This window comes from Notolepis coatsorum, assembly GCF_963971535.1.
Source record: "Notolepis coatsorum genome assembly, chromosome: 19".
NCBI classification, from domain to species: domain Eukaryota; kingdom Metazoa; phylum Chordata; class Actinopteri; order Aulopiformes; family Paralepididae; genus Notolepis; species Notolepis coatsorum.
The window spans coordinates 37,848,591-37,867,459 of NC_140183.1; the positions used below are offsets into that span (position 1 = coordinate 37,848,591).

An 18,869-nucleotide genomic window follows, 5' to 3' on the forward strand; every position below is an offset into this window, starting at 1 on the left:
TCAGAGTAGGGCTGGGCGATAAAACTATAACGATAACTATCGCGATGAATTATTTCCTCGAAATAAACATGAAACGTGGTCGCAAAGTTTCGATATATCGATTTTCCAAGCTTGGATATCAGCACACGCACTAACAACCAATCAGTGAATGAGATGGCCGACAGTGAAGGAGACCCGCGGTGCACCTCTGGGTAGAGAGGTAGGACTCTAGTAGTAAACAAGGCTGGCTAGGATAACTAGCTTGCACGGCACTATTTTATATATTTACGTGCCGAGTATGTGTGTGGCGTGAATTCTGAGGCCACGTTTATAGTAGTGTGGGGTATACAGTGGACGTTGTTTCAATATATTGGGGCGGAAGAGAGTATTTTAGGGTAATATTTATTACATTGTCATGGAATACACCGCTTAGACACAACAGGCTGGCTAGGATAACTAGCTTGCGCGGCACTATTTTATATATTTACGTGCCGAGTATGTGTGTCGTGAATTCTGAGGCCACGTTTATAGTAGTGTGGGGTATACAGTGGACGTCGTTTCAATATATTGGGGTGGAAGAGAGTATTTTAGGGTAATATTTAGTACATTGTCTGTCATGAGATACTCCGCTTGTCGGCTAACTGCTAACGTGCGCGGACTGATGACGACATCAACATTCGCAGCAGCAAAACAAGTCTATTATATATATCTATGCTATTAATAGCCCGTCCATCGGCGCCGGGCATAAGAAGTTAATTAAACTTGACAGACATTATATCGACGATAATTATCGATATCGAGTTATATGAAAATAATTTTATAATTTTATCGCGATAACGTTTTTGGCCATATCGCCCAGCCCTAGCTCAGAGGCTCCAGAATGAACTCTGATAACCCCGGCTGCATCAGTGGACTGGAAAATGTGGAGTACAGGATTTTTTCCCCCCATCCATTTTCATTGAGTCCATTCCAAAATCCCTTGTCATCTGGGAGACGATAGGGGGCGCTTTTTTCCACATCTGATCGCCGACGGCGCTCGGGTAGACTAGGGTAGGCTTGCGTGATGCAATATGATTTCAGATCGCTAAAAAAAAAAAATTTAAATCCGAGAAATCTCGTGAGTGGCTTTCAACGAGATATTAATAAATCCGAGAAAAATCGTGAGTGGCATTGAAAGTGTTAAAAACAAAAACCTGTGTTTAACCTAGCCATCTATAAAACATCATGCTAAAACTGTGAAACAAATGTCCTACTCCCCTAAAGAAAGAAATACATAGCAAACATGACTCAGTTATCCAATAGTGCTGCTGCTTTTTATTTAGTTAAAATCTTTTAGTTAATAAGACTATGACTACAATGGTTTCATGACGGCTTCCTGTCTTCGCCGGAAGTGCACAACAGAACAGATTGCTGCTAATTAAACACTTCATGGAAACGGAGTAACGTTAACGTTATGTCGAGTTCATACGTGTAGTATGAACTCGACTTAACATTACTCCGTGTCCACTCTTGCGTCGCAGATGGATGGTACACTATGTTAGCTCCGTAGCTAATCCGCTCATAGACTAATTTACCGATAGCAGTACTGTTAACATCGGAGCTTATCAATACTCCTGGGTTTCGGGGGGCATCCATAGCACCGAACCACAGCCTCTCTGGCTAGGTGTGTGCGCTTCTTGCGTGCGTGCATGTGCGTGTAGATGACGTAATTTGAGCAAGTGTGTGTGTGACTGACTTTTTTTTCTGCGAGAGGGAGAGGAAAGCATTTAGCACTGCGCTGCCTTGTGAGTCTCATCTCAGCCGCGGTGGCCTCTAACGCGAGGGCAAAACATCACGATAGCCACGATACGTTTAAAAAGTATCGTTAATTAACTGTACCCGATATTTATATAATATCGTCATATCGCCCAGCCCTAGAGGAGAGGCCTTTTGCTTTTGCCAAGTGAAGTGAGTGACCATACAATGTTAGGGGTTTTGAATTGCTTTGCACAATCTGACCCAAAAACATGAACCCCAGTCCCATTCCATGCATTCAATTGCATTGATAAAAAATTATGTACATGTTTGCATGATTCTAGGTAATTAATCTACAGTGTCTGACCCACACGCAACCCGCCCTTTCCCATTGATGTGGAACAGATCACACACTCTACATGCATTTGGGGGCAATTTATAGTCTGGAACCTTTTAGCTCCTTTGAGATAATTGTGAATTTCTGCTCGAGCCAGCACTGGAATTTGGTTTACAGCTGAACACATTGCCTTATCTGCCTGTTATTTGGGTTGTTTTCCGCCAGACTGTGCCATAAATTCAGAGCTGATCTGCTGGAGTTCCCACAGATGGCAAGTACAAGCACTCATCCATCAACATACCCCCCCTTATTGGCCTGGTGCCCATACATATCACACTATATCCTGAACATATTTTATACATATCACACTATATCCTGAACATATTTTATACATATCACACTATATCCTGAACATATTGATACATATCATACTATATCCTGAACATATTGATACATATCACACTATATCCTGAACATATTTGATACATATCACACTATATCCTGAACATATTTGATACATAGCACACTATATCCTGAACATATTTTATACATATCACACTATATCCTGAACATATTGATACATATCACACTATATCCTGAACATATTTGATACATATCACACTATATCCTGAACATATTTGATACATATCACACTATATCCTGAACATATTTGATACATATCATACTATATCCTGAACATATTGATACATATCACACTATATCCTGAACATATTTGATACATATCACACTATATCCTGAACATATTTTATACATATCACACTATATCCTGAACATATTGATACATATCACACTATATCCTGAACATATTGATACATATCACACTATATCCTGAACATATTTGATACATATCACACTATATCCTGAACATATTTGATACATATCACACTATATCCTGAACATATTTGATACATATCACACTATATCCTGAACATTCAAACTGATGTATAAGGAAATTATGTTCACAAGGTACAGGGATGAGGAAGGGACTTGATATTCACGGGTGTTTACATTTTTATTTTATTTCTTTCATGTTTTACATATATAGTTTTAGTTTTTTGTTTTGCATATATATATATATATTTTTTTACCTTTTTTATGTTTGAACACTTTAACTGCCGGAAGACGTGTTTAGGCGTCCTTCCCCGCCATGCTCAAGTTGCCGAAGACGCCGTAACTCGTCTTTGATATCAATATTTCAAAAATCTGTGATCGGATTCATATTTCCCATCCGCTGGCCTGAGACCCACCAAAAAGCCCAACTGAACCCTCTAGCGGTTCAAGAGCGCCATCTGGTGGCCGATCGGCGCAATCGCCTAACAGGAAGTTACTTGGACGATGTGCTGTTGTCCCATATTACTTCCGGGCACTCTGTAAAGGTCCCGGCACTCTAGCTCGTCACAATACATAGCGATCCGTTGCCAATAACTCGATAAACAACATGATTTGGACGTATATACCATTATACAACCTGGAAATGGACCGGGTATTCCAACATCCCATAATAGGAAAATGTATACTCCACGCTCATCGCCCAACGGCGCGAGGAAGATACGGTAAGATTCAGCGTTATTTTTCAATGTCTTCTATACTAACTGATCTGATGAACATTTGACCCACATTAGATGAATGGTATAACGCTGCCCACGGAATTATAAACGCCCCCTCGCCCATCCGGTCAACATCAGATGACGTGTAGTAACTTCCAGAAGTCCGTCCAGTTGGATTTTTTTATATCGCGCCGATTGCTATCAAACTGTATTTGATCATCAATATAATGCATTTGGGGCTATAAATCACGTTCTGGAGAAAGCTGCAGAAAGAGATGAAAACATACTTATACTTTAGATCATATTTTAGTATGAATATGTGAATGAAAAAGTTTAACGTTCATACACCCTGAACAATACATATAGGACATTGAATGGGCCCTAATAATGGCAATTTAGCAATAGAATTTAAAAAGTTATAGCCCTGCAAAGAAGGGGAATTTCTCCATAGACAAATAGAGCTGGCAACCTATGGTATATCATGAATTTAGCCTTAGGCAATCAAAGTATTAAAATAGTACACTCATTTGAGTAGTGGAAAAGGGGTAGGATTAAATAAGTGTATACTTCTTCCTACTCCTTTTCGAACATGTAGATTGAGTTGTGTTTTGCTTTTGTTATTGTTTGTTTGTATTCATTGCATGTTCGAAATAAAGATTTCAAATCAACATATTGATACATATCACACTATATCCTGAACATATTTGATACATATCACACTATATCCTGAACATATTGATACATATCACACTATATCCTGAACATATTGATACATATCACACTATATCCTGAACATATTGATACATATCACACTATATTCTGAACATATTGATGCATATCACTATATTCTGAACATATTGATTAGAGGTGGGCATAGATAATTTTTTTTAATCTAGATTAATCTATCTGCAAAATGGCTATAAAAAAAAAGGAAAAAACCTGCCGAAGGCATTCAAAATATGTGTGTTCTACCCAAATAATGACCAGAAGTAAGTCCTTACTTTTTCTTTCCTCCTTATGTTTCTCAGGCCAGGTGGCCCATTACACCATGAGTCCATCTCCCGTTTCCAAAATGCATTACAGACTGTTTGAAAAAGCTGTTTTGCTATGATAATTGGTAATGAAATATCAAAATAATGTTCAATAAGATGTACTTGTGTTTAATAAGTTGTTTTATTCAGAAGTTAACACAAATAAATAATATTATCAGTAAAGTACAGTATCTAGCACTCTCAGGAGCAAAACAGAAAGAATCATTTCAAACTTGAACTATGTGACATGGCTTGAATCAACTGCTCCAGTGGAGTTGCTCAGTGGCCAATGGTGTCAACTGTGGTTATACTGGGCAGCTCCCAGGTGTGAATGGAACTGTGTGAATGTGAAGCAGGGCGTTCCTGAAAAAGAGCATCTGTGCTCAGCGAACCTACCCTGGGTAAATAAAGGTAAAAAAAAAAAGAAAATGTAAAAAAAAAAAAAAACATTTTTTTTTATAGCGTTAACGCAGCACGTTAACGCCGTTAACGGCCCATACATATCACTTAAGGCTGCACGATTTTGGGAAATAATCTAATTGCGATTTTTCTGACAGATATTGCGATTGCGATTAAACTTGCGATTATTATTATTTTTTAAGCAGCCCCACAGAGATTTATTGTAAAATGTGGCTTGCATCTGGCCTACGCGTTGGGTCTTTTCGGGACACCGAGCCTGAAAATGTTTCTTTTTACCTGGGAATCGATACCGGTACCCAACGGTACCTTTTTTTCTGTACTTTACTCTCCCTCTCTGAAGTCTAAACTTCACAACACACAATCTAAAACCCCTTACCTCCCTCTCCCAAACCGATCTTGTATCTCAATGGGAATTCCTGGTTAATTTTTTTTTTTTTTTTTGCGATTTAATTTTTTTTTTTTGATTTGATAATTGAATCATTACAAATTTCGATTTAAAATCGATTAATCATGCAGCCCTAATATCACACTATATTCTGAACATATTGATACATATCACACTATCCTGGACAGCTTGGTATTGATACATATCACACTATATCCTGAACATATTGATACATATCACACTATCCTGGACAGCTTGGTATTGATACATATCACATAGGGGTGTAACGATGCAACCTCACAACGATTAAATTCGATTACGATTCTTCAGGCAACGATTCAATGCATCATGAAATCTCTTCATTTGACCACGATTCGATACATTTTCTATCAGTTAATTCCCCGAAAAATATTGAATACACAAATGTGGCTGGGGGAACTGATTCACTCAGCATGAATGGACTATAGGTAAATAAAAACAATACACACACAAAAAAAAAACATTAAATATATATATATTTATTTTTTCGATTAATTTTGAATTTTAATCGATTCTAACATTTTCAAATCTATGCAGTTGAATCGTCACATTAGAATCGACACCCCTAATATCACACTATCCTGGACAGCCAGTTATTGATACATATTACACTATCCTGAACAGCTTGGTATTGATGACAAAATAGTTGTACTTTTTGCTCCATGTTGTTCTCTTGGTCGTTTTTGTCCAAACAAACATAGCTGCTATTGAATTTGAGAACACTGAGGAGAAAAATAAGCAGCACTGCAGGTTTTGCCTTAACCTCAACTGAACCATTGTCAGCATGTGGCTGCCAGCTGGTCACTGTGGATCCAGGGCCTGCTGCCTCTGCACGTTTTCACAGGTTTACCTACCTACCTGCTAGGTTGTTGGGCTTGAGGTCAAAACCCCCTCGGCACTATTTGTCAAAAGTAGCCTTTGGTGGGATTAAAGATCAAACTGGGTCACTATTTTCTGCTACTTCTCCAAACAGGCTTCATAGATTATTATAGTTGACCATATTGTGTTCAGCTATACACGGCTGCATAGAAGAAGGGGGTTAATCTGTAGCTTCAGTGAATTAGCGATCGACCTATAGCCCATGTGTTTTTCAATGGCCGATATTTATTTGGAGAGTGGGGCGGCAGATGGCTGATATAGGGAGGTGTAGTGGTTACGTCGTTGTTGTTTCCGGCCGGTCCACCTTGCTGGAAATCGCAATGTATTTGCCCATTTAGGGCTGGGCGATATGGCCTAAATATGATATCACGATATTTTCTGACCTTTCGACGATACACATCACGATGTTTTTCTTTTTTCCCCCAAACAATTCATTATGAGGCTTACCAAGACAGTATTTGAGTTTGCAAGCTAACATTAAAGACAAAATAAAATACCCATGCATTTAGCATTTTTATATTAGATTTAGATTATTGGATTATTAGATTATATATTGCATATATTTAGCAATGAGATATTATATGATTTAGATATGAAATATGATGAATTGAAAATGGGGGACCCTGATGTAAACAAGACGAAAGTCTTTCTCTGGTTTGCATCCCCTTAACAATTGTATGTATTGAGCTGTACTGTACCCATTCTGCAATATGTTAATACAGTTTTCCATCAATCAATCAATCAATCAATCAATAAATAGCATTTTAGCATTTTTATGAAACTACTGTATATTTGTATGTCTCTAAATGTTTTGATGAATTGAAAATGGAGGACCCTTATGTAAAAAAGCCGAAAGTCTTTTTCTGGTCTTCATCCTCCAGTCCACTGTTGTTGTATTGAGCTGTACTGTATTGTACCCATTTTGCAATCTGTTAACATATTTCACATAGTACAGAGGGATTGGAATGGGAGAAAAATGGAAAATGGGAGAAAAAGTAGATAAAAAAAAACATAGTACAGAGGTATTTTAAGAACATTTATTGTGCAAAACTGCAATAGAAAAATGCAAAACCTTTTCTCAAGTGTCTGCGGGCAGGTAACGCGTATCTTGGATCCAGTGCTTTGACCATGTCTTTAAAGCCCTTTTGATCGACAGTTTGAAAAGGAATCATGTCCTTAGTTACACAAGTAAACAGTGAAAGAGTTTGTTATGTTGTCGGTCCACCGCTGGCTTTTTTTTATCGTTAACTTAAAACGTAAATAATCAAATTATTCTGTTACAGCTGCTGAGCTATACTATAGCTAATGTCCATCAATATCTTCATTTTTAATGAAATAGGTTCAAGAATCGAATCAGGATTGTTAGCAGAGAGAGGGATGGGGAGACAGTGAGAGAGAGAGAGAGACAGGGAGGGGGCTGCTAGAGTGGAGCTAACATTAACAATATCAGAAATTCGACCATGGTGATATTAAAAAGAAATGGCCAATATCGCCGATATATTGGTCAAATGCTTGTCATTATATATATATATATATATATATATATATATATATATATACATATATACACATTATGAATATAATCTATTGGTCACTATAGTCAGTTGTGTGGTAGAAGGTATTTTTCAGAATGGTTGTCAGACGGACGCTTTCTGAACACGTAACAAACCTCTGTACTTTAAATGCTGACTGAATTACATCCATAGCTCAGAATGTATGTAACGGAATATTCAGGGCCTGTACTTGACAGCTCACTTTAGAAATGTATAGTAGCTAATTGGGTGCCCGATTATGCACAGCTACACTCCTAGCACGACTCCCATGACCCCAGCCCCATAGTTGAGCACTGGACAAACACAAACCTGAAAACTGGACAAACGCAAGCATGAAAAACTTTAGTAAGAAAAGCAATATCTTTAAGTGTCTTGATTTGACCAATAACCCCCCCTAGTGCTCTGCCTGCTGATTCAGAGAGGGCTGTTGTACCTCACAATGAAACCATCAACAAGCATGACACCATCCAGACCCATGGCCCACCTGTACTGCATGTGTAGTGCAGCAAGGCAGTGACTGGAGACTTGCTTGTGACTTGAAGGTTAAAACCTAGTGATGCACGATATATCGGCCGATATGGCCGTTTTTACACCGGTATCAATCCGATAATTTTTTTTTGATCTTTATTTATGAAAATGCATTTTGGAAAATAGCTCTCTATTTGATTATCATAAAGTGTTTTCTATACACAGATATTGACATCGGTAAATATCAGTATCGGCCAGAACAGCAATATTAATATCGGTTATCGGTATCAGCCACAATTTTCACATCGGTGCATGACTATTAAAACCTGAGACTTGCTTGTGACTTACTCCCACTCTGTATCGCTGTAAGAAAAATTATGTTCTGTCTTTCTGGAGCCTGTACTATATGTTTTATGTCTGACTCCTATACAGAATTAGTTGCTCATATTGCTTTCACAAATATATAATCTCATAACCTTTTGTTCCCCAACAGGAAGACACTGGGATTTCTTCAGGCATTGCTGCTGTCTTAACCTGCTAGTGCTGATCATCTCCCTTTACCGTTTTAGTGGATGTCTATGGTCAAGGTGCTTTGAATGTCAAGGTAAGAAATGAATGCTATTTTTAAATTGCATGTCATTTAAGTTCCTTAGTAGTTAATTGGGAGAGACGTAGATGCCATTTGCATTCATGTTTGAACTGTGGTGTTATAGACTGGTTACACGCAGCAAGATCTGTTTTTCAGGAGGCGCCTAGAGATGGCTTAATTAATGGACTGAAATGTATGTCCTAACCATATATTAGTATAAATGGTAAAACATTTATTAAACTTATGTAAAGAATTATTTTGAAAATTATTTTATATATATTTTATTCTGACCTAGAACTAGTTTAATCTGAGGTCTCTTGAAATATGACTTAAGTGAGGCATATGACTGACATTTCCTATGTGTATTGTGTAACAACAAACAGTGCTGGTATAACAATACAATATTGTCATGATATCAGAAAAGGCAATTTAAACAAAAGATATTTATGATGGAACAAGTTGTTTCCTTCATATGAGGGGTGTGTCTTTTAGCTCCACAAACCGTCAAGGTATAATTATTTTCATATCACAATACCGGTATGTTGTGTACCAATAGATGCCCCATGCCCATCTGAGGTCTTGTGGTTGAGTCAACTTGGTAGTCAGGCTGATTGTTTGTATTTGTATTTATTGGTTTAAAATACAGAGACGGTGCATATTAAGGAACATTTGACTGTAAATATGCCAGTTTAGCCAAGTTGGCAAATTTTCAACTGTAGTCTCTGGGGCAGGTGACATGAGCACTACAATAATTAAAACATAGTACAATAATTAAAACACAGTAGGAATCAGTATAGGTTACAATACACTAAAATACATACAAATAAATACATTACAATACATCACAACCCCTCAGTTAAAATGGCTGCACACTTGACCATCTCTCAACCATGATTTTAAGTTAGTTTTAAATTAAATGTAACTTTGATACTCCCTGAGCCGTGTTGGCAGACTGTTCCAGGTGTGGGCTGCTCTCACGGAAAAGGCTGCCTGACTAAAAGCAGACCTTCTGTTTGGGACTACACAGTCCCCTCTGACTACAGACCTGGTATATCAGTCAGCAGATGCTTTCTGTTTTATGAAAGTACAGAGGGGGGGAGGAGCCAAGCCATGTAGGATTTTATAGGTAAGGCAGGCATCTTTGAATTTGACGAGATTGTCCCAGCTCAGTAGGTTCTGGTTCTATATCATACTAGCTTCCGCTCAGCGTCATCTGCACTAACCTCACTTCGTGCATATGCACTGAATAAAAATTCACAATGTACCTTTACATACCAACATTCGTCTGGCCACACCCCTATCCGCTACCCTCATAAGCAGGTGTGTGGCCCCACACTCGCCTCCTTCTTCACTTTCACCACAAGGAAGTGCCTGTATACCAATCACTTGACGAGGTTATTAAGCTGAAGAAAGTTGAGTTACGTGTTTAAATTTTTTCTTGCTTTTTTCTTTCTCTCATACTTTTACAAAGAAAAAAGCGAAGTCATAATGTTTACCTCGGAGGGTCGCGCTAGCAACGTTACCCTTCACCAGCGGTTCTCCATACGTCTTGGAGCGGGGTTGACGCCACTGTCGTGGTCGGCATCCGCGCTCGGTAGGCGTCCGATAGGTAGTTTGCCTCTCCAAGGAGCTGGTACACCAGCGCTGTCTCCTGTGAGATGGCCTGGTTCCTGCTCTGGTTCCTTTGCCGCCGGAGAGTCGTCCGCTGTTGGGCGGCCGGCTCCTCTGGTGGCGGAGGATTTGAGACGCAAACTTTTTGCGTCTGCTCGCTCCCGTCGTAAGGTGGTGGCTTGTAGACGCGAACGGCCTGGTTTTGGGGAGTTGCTGGAGCCGGATGAGGATGCGTCTGCTTCTCCGTGGCCGATGGAAACAGAGGACTACATGGTAGAGGCAGACGGGTTCTTGTTTGACGCCCCGGTGGAGGCATGTCCGCCTCCCGTCCAGGTTACACTGGCGGGGGGTGATAGGTCTCCTTGGGGTCCCTTGTACGCTGATGTTGGGTTAGAACCTCCGACTCAGCGGCGGGATGCCCTGCTATCAGCCACATCGGAATGTGGCTCTGCAACCAGTAGTCTGCCGCATGTGAGGGACGCGAGCTCGGTGGGGGAAAGTATGCAGGGGGAACTGCGTGCTTTGTTCCCCGAGCTCATGACGGCGGCAGCAGTCGCAAACGGCGTGCCGCTGCCGCAGCCACTGCCTGTTCCTGTCCCTGATGATCTCATAGGTCATCTATGGCAACGTCGTCCTGTGAGAGAGACGGGCGTTGTCTGCCCATTTTTCCCCTCGATGGAGGCCTACGTCCGTCAGGGACAGGTGGTCTCTCACATCACGGGCCTCACCCCCGCCTACGTGCGAGTCACGAGGGTGGTGGGTTTGGTAGACTGTATGAAGGAGGGGGTGCCTCGGCTTGATAGGCCGATGGCAGCTCTCCTTTGTCCTGAGGTGGTGTGGGAGCCGTTACGGAAGCCGGTTCCCCAAGGGAAATCGGCGAGGCGGTTGGCTTACTGGAGTGACCAGTCAGTCATCTCCGCGACTCAATTTCTGGCTGCCACGTCTAACATCGCGCAGCTGGCGAGATTCATGTCCGGGATAATGACGGGCGGTGCGGAGCTGACCGAAGTGCAACGTGATCAGCTCGCCCAGGCGGCAGGAGCCATCCTGCATCTGATCCAGCTGCAGGCCGTCGCCGCTGGGAAAGTACGCGCCCTGGCCACTCTAGCCCAGCGCCACCTTTGGCTGGAGCAGGCGCGTGTGCCGGAAAGGATGAGGACTCCACTTCTGACGGCACCCCTCTCCGATGCTGGGCTCTTCGGGTCGGCGTTGCAGCTGATGACCTCAACCTGCAGGGAGATGCAGGAGGAGCGTTCCGTGCTCTAGCCTCATTTCCCCCCGCCCGATGTCGCCGGTGGAGTCAGACGGAAGGCTCGTCGTCGAGGTTCCGCCGCCGAAGCCGCCGCTGCTACCACCGCCACTGCTACCACCGCCACTGCTGGCTCTTCAGCGAAGAAGGCCAGGAGGAGAGAGGGCGCCTCGGCCACTGCAGCCGGCCCATCCACGCTCGGAGGTGACTAGGGATCGTCGTGACCAGCCTCCAGTCCTTTACCGTCCCTCCGGGGCTCCCCGGGGTGGCAAGTCCCGAGCGGCTCGTGGCAGGCGTCGCTAGTGATTTTCCCCTCTGTTGGTCCCCCATGTTCCCTTCCCGGCCCACCATATGATTTTGTTAAATAAAAGGTCCCTCCTGGGAGGGACTGTTTTTGTTACAAACTGTGTTTATTCACTACATATGATGGGGATACGATGTGTGAACCTTTCGCTAGTGTGGGTTTGATAGGAGGGCTAGACTTATAGTCTTGTTGGTCGCTACATTTCATGTTAATATAGAGCTTAAGCAAGGCCTGCAGCTAGGCCTGCCACGATAACACATTTTGCTGGGCGATTAATTGCCCCCGAAAATATCGCGATAAGCGATATTATTGCGACCGGTTAGAGAATTTCTTTTTGGAGAAATCTTTTCCCAAAAGTTCTCAATTTTCTTTAAAAAATTCACTAATATAATGATAATAGCATAATAATGCAAGGACACCGTTTCAAAGTGCAATAAACTTTTATTTAACATTGGAAGACATTTTAAATATCCTAAATAAAAAAAATGCTCAGTTTGATTGTTTATTATAAAACAAACTGAAACTGGAAACAAGCCCTCTGTCTGGCTTTTTGTGTCATCCTTTTAACATGTACATGTATTATTAATGTACCTTGCGCCGCGGTACCATGTACAAAATGTTAATAAAGTCTCTCTGAGGATTCCCGTCTCCTCCCTGTGGTGAGGGTGGCGGGATGTAAAAATGAGAGAATTTTTACCCTCAGCCGCGTCACGTGGGATTCATGTCAGTCGGTGTTTTCTTTCTTTTTTTAATAAAAAGAGGAAAGAACATGAAGCACGACGGCTCCTTGTCGTTCTTCCAGGCGACTTGGAGGAACAATGTCTGGTGTCTTGTTAGACTATCCATTGATGTGTTTGGGTCTCGACGTGTACATAGTGCTGGCTCGGGGTGTTTCTGATAAGAATCACGCATGAGGCTGGTACGCCTTGGTTGCTCGTTATTAAAACTGCGTTTTTATAGGGCAACTGGGATGGAGGTTTTCTCTTCCGAGCTCCTGTTACTAGGTCTCAACGAATTCTCGTTCATATCTGGGGGATGTTAACGGAATAGATCAAAACATAGGTAGAGGGGTCTCACGCCCTTGGGGTGGGCCACTGAGCGAGGTACGAATGGGACCGTCTGGGTGGCGCCCTCTTTTCATGTTTTAAATCGACACGCGTACCTACCCCCTCTCTTGGAGTGGGGATGTCGGCGTGATTAGGGCACGGGACTGAGTCTGGTCACGCTGGTCCAGGTCAGTTAACCCGTTGTCCGCCGGGGTCGCAGATCTTCTGTTCTGGTACCCTGAGGGACTTGTGCTTTTTTCAGGGGGAAAAATGCCAGGTCGGCCCGGGTGTCACAGGGCTGGGCGTTATGGAGACCCTTTGTTGGGTACATGTTGTACCCTGCGCTATCATGAAGGGGCTGGTTTTCCATTCTTTTCGCCCCTCTCTTACGCATGGCGAAGAGGGGGCTGTTGGGGTGGTCTTATGGACCTCCTCTGGCATCCCTGTGTGCTTCCCGGGCCGCCGGGCCCGGTCCAAAGTTGTGTTTCGTCGACCCATAGGCCCCGTTTTGAAAACTGAAACACTTGTACTGCGGTATAGCCAGTGTATACCCGCAGGTGTGTTTTTGAGTTTTTTCTTGAGGGGTTATAGGAACAACCACCGCATGTGGTACCAAGAGGGTGGTTGATTCCCTGGAGTGTTGGAGCGGAGTCAACTCCCGGGTTACCCGGTTGAGTGTGCCCCTGCACGTTCATGACGTCTGCCAATCGTGTCGGCCTTCTCTGCCTCGGCCCCTCTGGGTCGGGGTTTTTTGGTGGATGCTTTGTCATGGTGCGCAACAATGCCAGCATACGCCCCTTCCGCCGGGGGTGCTGTTTTCAGTTGACCCCTTTGGCGCCTGTCTAGTCCGCAGTGTTCCAGGCTCGGGTCTAGGGATGCCCCCCGGACCCCGGTTTTAAACGGGAACCGGTACTATATTAGAAAATACCGGAGTATTTATAAGCTCCGACGTCCTCGGTACTGCTATCGATACTCTAGAGAAATTATTATTATTATTATTATTATTATTATTATTTAAAAGTTGCGAACGATCTCTCCTCTCTCTGTCTCTGCACGAGAAGCAGCGAGTCATTATTACACACACTCGTCGCGAGTCGCGCTACACATACATACGGGTACTCCTTAATGAAAGCGCTGTCAATAGTATGCAGCTGCAGCACGTCAGACAGCAGCGCTTACAAGCCCCGCACATACAAGCCCTGCACACCTGATGTGCTGCAGCTGGAAGCATCTCAGCGCTGTCTCCGTGCCGACGCGCGCTGCACACAGACACAGACAGCTCTGCATGGACTGAGTCGTGATGGCGGATAGAGCGAAGCGTTCACAAGTGCAACAAAACATTTGCCAGTAAGGGTGGCAATACGAGCAATCTATCAAAACATTTGTTTGCAAAACACTATATTAGTGTGCAGAAATGCGCCGTATTCGACTGCCTTGCGCGCAGTGGTCCATCTGCATCCACGTCCACTGCAGCCGGTAAGCCAAGATACGGAGTTTCCTAGGCTAATAACGAATTATTACAAATAGGCTAATAAACAAAATAATTGTTTAGCTACAAATACTACAATCTAAAAACTTTTTATAGATCGTCAAGCTGAGGTCAGCCACCAATGTGTCCCAGGCCAGTGAGCCCACCACACATCCTCCCTCTACCTCCACCACCCAAAGTCCTTTCTCCCTAGCAGCTAGAGGAAAGATGACAGAGGATAGGGTGAACGAGTGTCACAGGGCTGTGACAAAGTTTGTTGTCAAAGGCCTGCACCCGTTCTCTACAGTGGAGTCCAAGGACTTTAGGTAACAACTAATCATTCAGTGTATATCGTTTTTTTTGTATACATAGTTGTCTAACTTGTCTGTTGTTGTTATAAGTTATTATTGAAGCAGCTATTCCCACCACTCCACACACATTTACAATAATTCAATCATTTCTAATCTTTACTGTAGGGAGATGACCAATGCTCTCAACTGCAAATATAAAAATCATAAAAAAATTATCAAAAAGAACCGATAAGAGTATCGATAAAGTACCGAACCGTTAAGCAGTATCGATAGGAGTAGTAGTATCGATAAAATCCTAACGATACCCATCCCTACTCGGGTCAAATGCCTGCTGCCTGGATTGAGGGATCGACACCTTCTGGAGGTCGTCTCCCCGGTGCGCTGCCTGCTCCCGCTGTAGTGTAGCCTCTTGAGTGCTTCGAGTTACAGCCATGCTGACTGAGTGTGCCAGGGTCAGTGTGCCAGGCGGCGTGCTAGTGGGGTGAAGGGCCCGCTCTTGATGGGCCCTGTCCGAATACGCTGGCGATGTGGGGGGCGGTGTCACTAGTGACCGCCTGGTGAGGTCTTGATGCTGTGGCGTCGTTGACCTCTCCGGGCCCCCTTTTTCCGGGGGATCCAGTCCCTTTAGTGCAGTGTTTCTCAAAGTGGGGGGCGCGCCCCCCAGGGGGGGCGCAGAGGCATGACAGGGGGGGCCTTGATATTTATTAAAAAAAAAATAAAAAATTTAATTACAGAAAATTATCACTAAAGTGCTATCTGTTGCAGCTGCACTGTTCTTCATGAAAATACCATTTCTCAAAATCTGAAAATCATTATTTAATAAAACACAGAAAAGGATCACCAAGTTACTCTGGATAAAAAAAAACCTTTACAGACAACATTGAGACAACGCTTCCTGACACATCTCCATCCAAACTCTTGGAAGAACTCTTTGAAATCTCATCTGATACCACCTAGAGAGCTAGTTTCAGAGTGTGGTGCTGAGTAGCAAGTATCTCATCTCATGGCCCACCAAGTATCTCATGATGCAGCAGTTAAGGTGTTGATACCATTCAGCACCACACAGTATTTGTGTGAAGCTGGCTTTTCATCCATGACAGCTCTGAAAGAAAAATATAGGGCCAATTTGAAAGGTCACGATATTGGTGTTATTTCAATAAATTTAAACATGGCCCATTTCATGACTATTTTGTTGGGACGGGGGGGGGGGGGGGGGGCCAAGATATTTTGGTCCGCCAAAGGGGGGCCTGACAGAAAAAGTTTGAGAAGCACTGCTTTAGTGGGTCTGGGTCTTCCTTTGCGCTCCGCTGCTACGGCCTTGCCACGGGGTTGAGTTTGCTCTTGACCCGGTGATTTTGGGGGCGGTAACAAGGTTTGTTCCTTCCGTTTGTTCCCTGGTGGCATGCGGGTTGTGCGTGTGCGTAGTCGTGGGGTCAAGCCACGATCTGCTCACCCTGTGCGTTGAGTTGCTCGAGTTCCTCTTCGCACGGTCGGATCCGTCTCCTTCCCGTCCTCAAATAGGGAGGGTGTCCTCCATTAGGGAGGGTCGGGGGGCTCGGTCCTCCCCGGTTCTGATGGTTGTGTGGGGCCTCAGTGGGGTACATTTGTCGAGCTTCAAGCTCCTGCTCAGCTCCCGTTGTGCAGATGACGCTGAGCGGAAGCTAGTATGATATAGAACGATAGGTTGTGAATATAACCGTAGTTCTATGAATACTAGTGACGCTCAGCGTCTGGACGCCACTGCGGCCTTTGATCTTGCCTTGTGGTGAAAGATTGGGAAGGAGGCGAGTGTGGGGCCACACACCTGCTTATGAGGGTAGCGGATAGGGGTGTGGCCAGACGAATGTTGGTATGTAAAGGTACATTGTGAATTTTTATTCAGTGCATATGCACGAATTGAGGTTAGTGCAGATGACGCTGAGCGTCACTAGTATTCATCGTTTGCTATGCTATAATAATGGTGGTGGCTGTTTGTTTTCCTGTCCAGAACTTTCACAGCCTGATGGTAAACTACCTGTACAGATCGTAGTGTTGTACAGGAGGCTTGTGTCGCAGCTAGTCAGACAGTATGTTAAGTGTGACATAATAATGGCATTAAAATACAGTGCTGCTGCTTTTGTTGACAGAGTTTCTGATGCGACGGAAGTTTGATAAGTGAAACTTTGCGTTGTTTACTACCGATTTGATTTGTTTTTTAAATGTAAGATTGGAGTCCATTTTTATCCCAAGGTATCTATATTCGGATACAACTGTCAACCTTTCTCCTCTGACATAGACATCAGGTGAGACAGTATTCATCAGCCTCTTTGTAAAAAACATGCAAACTGTTTTTTTGGTGTTTAAATGCAGACATGAGTTAGTCAACCTTCAGTGACCGATGTCAACTTGTTTGCAGCTTGCTGCTTGGTTTCTGCATGGACATAAATGACCGTATCATCTGCATACATCTGGATGTCAGACTTATTGCATACAGCTGGAAGATCATTAATGTATTTCCTAAACAACAGCGGTCCCAATATAGCTCCTTGGGGGACACCAAAACCACAGCTAAGGGCAGAGGATAGCTCACCATTTGCCCTTACTCTCTGAGTTCTACCTTCAAGATAAGACTTCATGTATGTGATGGTATTAGGGGAGAAGTTGTACTGAGAAAGCTTGGTGAGCAGGACACCATGATCCAGTGTCGAAGGCTTTCTTTAGATCTAAAAATGCGGCTGCAACAACTCTCCCCTTATCAAGCTTAGATTTAATATTCTCCAGGAGGAAGCAGATTGCAGTCTCTTGAGTGTTTTGCCCTAAAACCAAACTGCATGGGGTGCAGTCCAACGGAGCTGGTGCTAAGGTGACTTGTTAATAGTTCTGCTATGTGTTTCTCTGCTATTTTGGAAATGCTAATTGGCCTATAGTTAGCTACCACAGAGGATTTACCTGCTTTGTAGATGGGGGTTATTATAGCTTCCTTCCATGCTCCTGGAAAAACGCCTTCACTATAGGATCTATTTATGATAGTTGATATTGGTCCAGATAAGCATTAATTAAATGTTTTTAGTAGCATAGTGTTTAGACCATACATATCCTTGGCTTTGGAGTTCTTCAAGGAATTTATAATTGTCACTTTTGTTACAGTGATTTCACACAGCTCAAAGACGGGCTGATTTTGATCCACTGGAGAAATCCAGTCATTGTTAATGAGGATACTGTTGTATAAATGCCTCTTACACCTGTAGTCTCGAAGAGCCATTCTGTCTGTCCCGACGGTCCCCAGTGAGTATGTGCTTGGACAGTAAAGGACAGGGCCAAGGTGCACTGATGAGAGACCACCTCATGGGACAGCGGGGAACAGATGGTTGGCCAAATGCAGGCCTGCGGTGACCTTGGAGCCATCTTGAGGGTACAACCAGTGAATATGTCTAAAAAATAAGTTACAATATGCAGTAGGAGAAGACATTTTAAACCTCCAGTACTTACTGTACCTGGATTAAACCTCCAGTGGTCACTGTATCTGGATTAAACCTCCAGTACTCACTGTAGCTGGATTAAACCTCCAGTATTTACTGTAGCTGGATTAAACCTCCAGTATTTACTGTAGCTGGATTAAACCTCCAGTACTTACTGTAGCTGGATTAAACCTCCAGTATTTACTGTAGCTGGATTAAACCTCCAGTACTTACTGTAGCTGGATTAAACCTCCAGTACTCACTGTAGCTGGATTAAACCTCCAGTATTTACTGTAGCTGGATTAAACCTCCAGTATTTACTGTAGCTGGATTAAACCTCTAATGCTTACTGTAGCTGGATTAAACCTCCAGTATTTACTGTACCTGGATTAAACCTCCAGTGCTCACTGTAGCTGGATTAAACCTCTAGTGCTTACTGTAGCTGGATTAAACCGCCAGTA

The 18,869-nt window shown here is 43.1% G+C and overlaps 1 protein-coding gene across 1 annotated transcript in view; it reads left to right on the forward strand.

Annotated features, from left to right (window-relative positions):
• The window catches only part of sema6cb (semaphorin 6Cb), a 264,346-nt gene that overhangs the window by 29,734 nt on the left and 215,743 nt on the right, over positions 1-18,869 (forward strand). Inside the window, exon 2 of the mRNA XM_084336359.1 lies at positions 8,887-8,997. The gene's annotated coding sequence lies outside the window, so the exon portion shown is untranslated. The remainder of the gene's footprint in view (positions 1-8,886; positions 8,998-18,869) is intronic.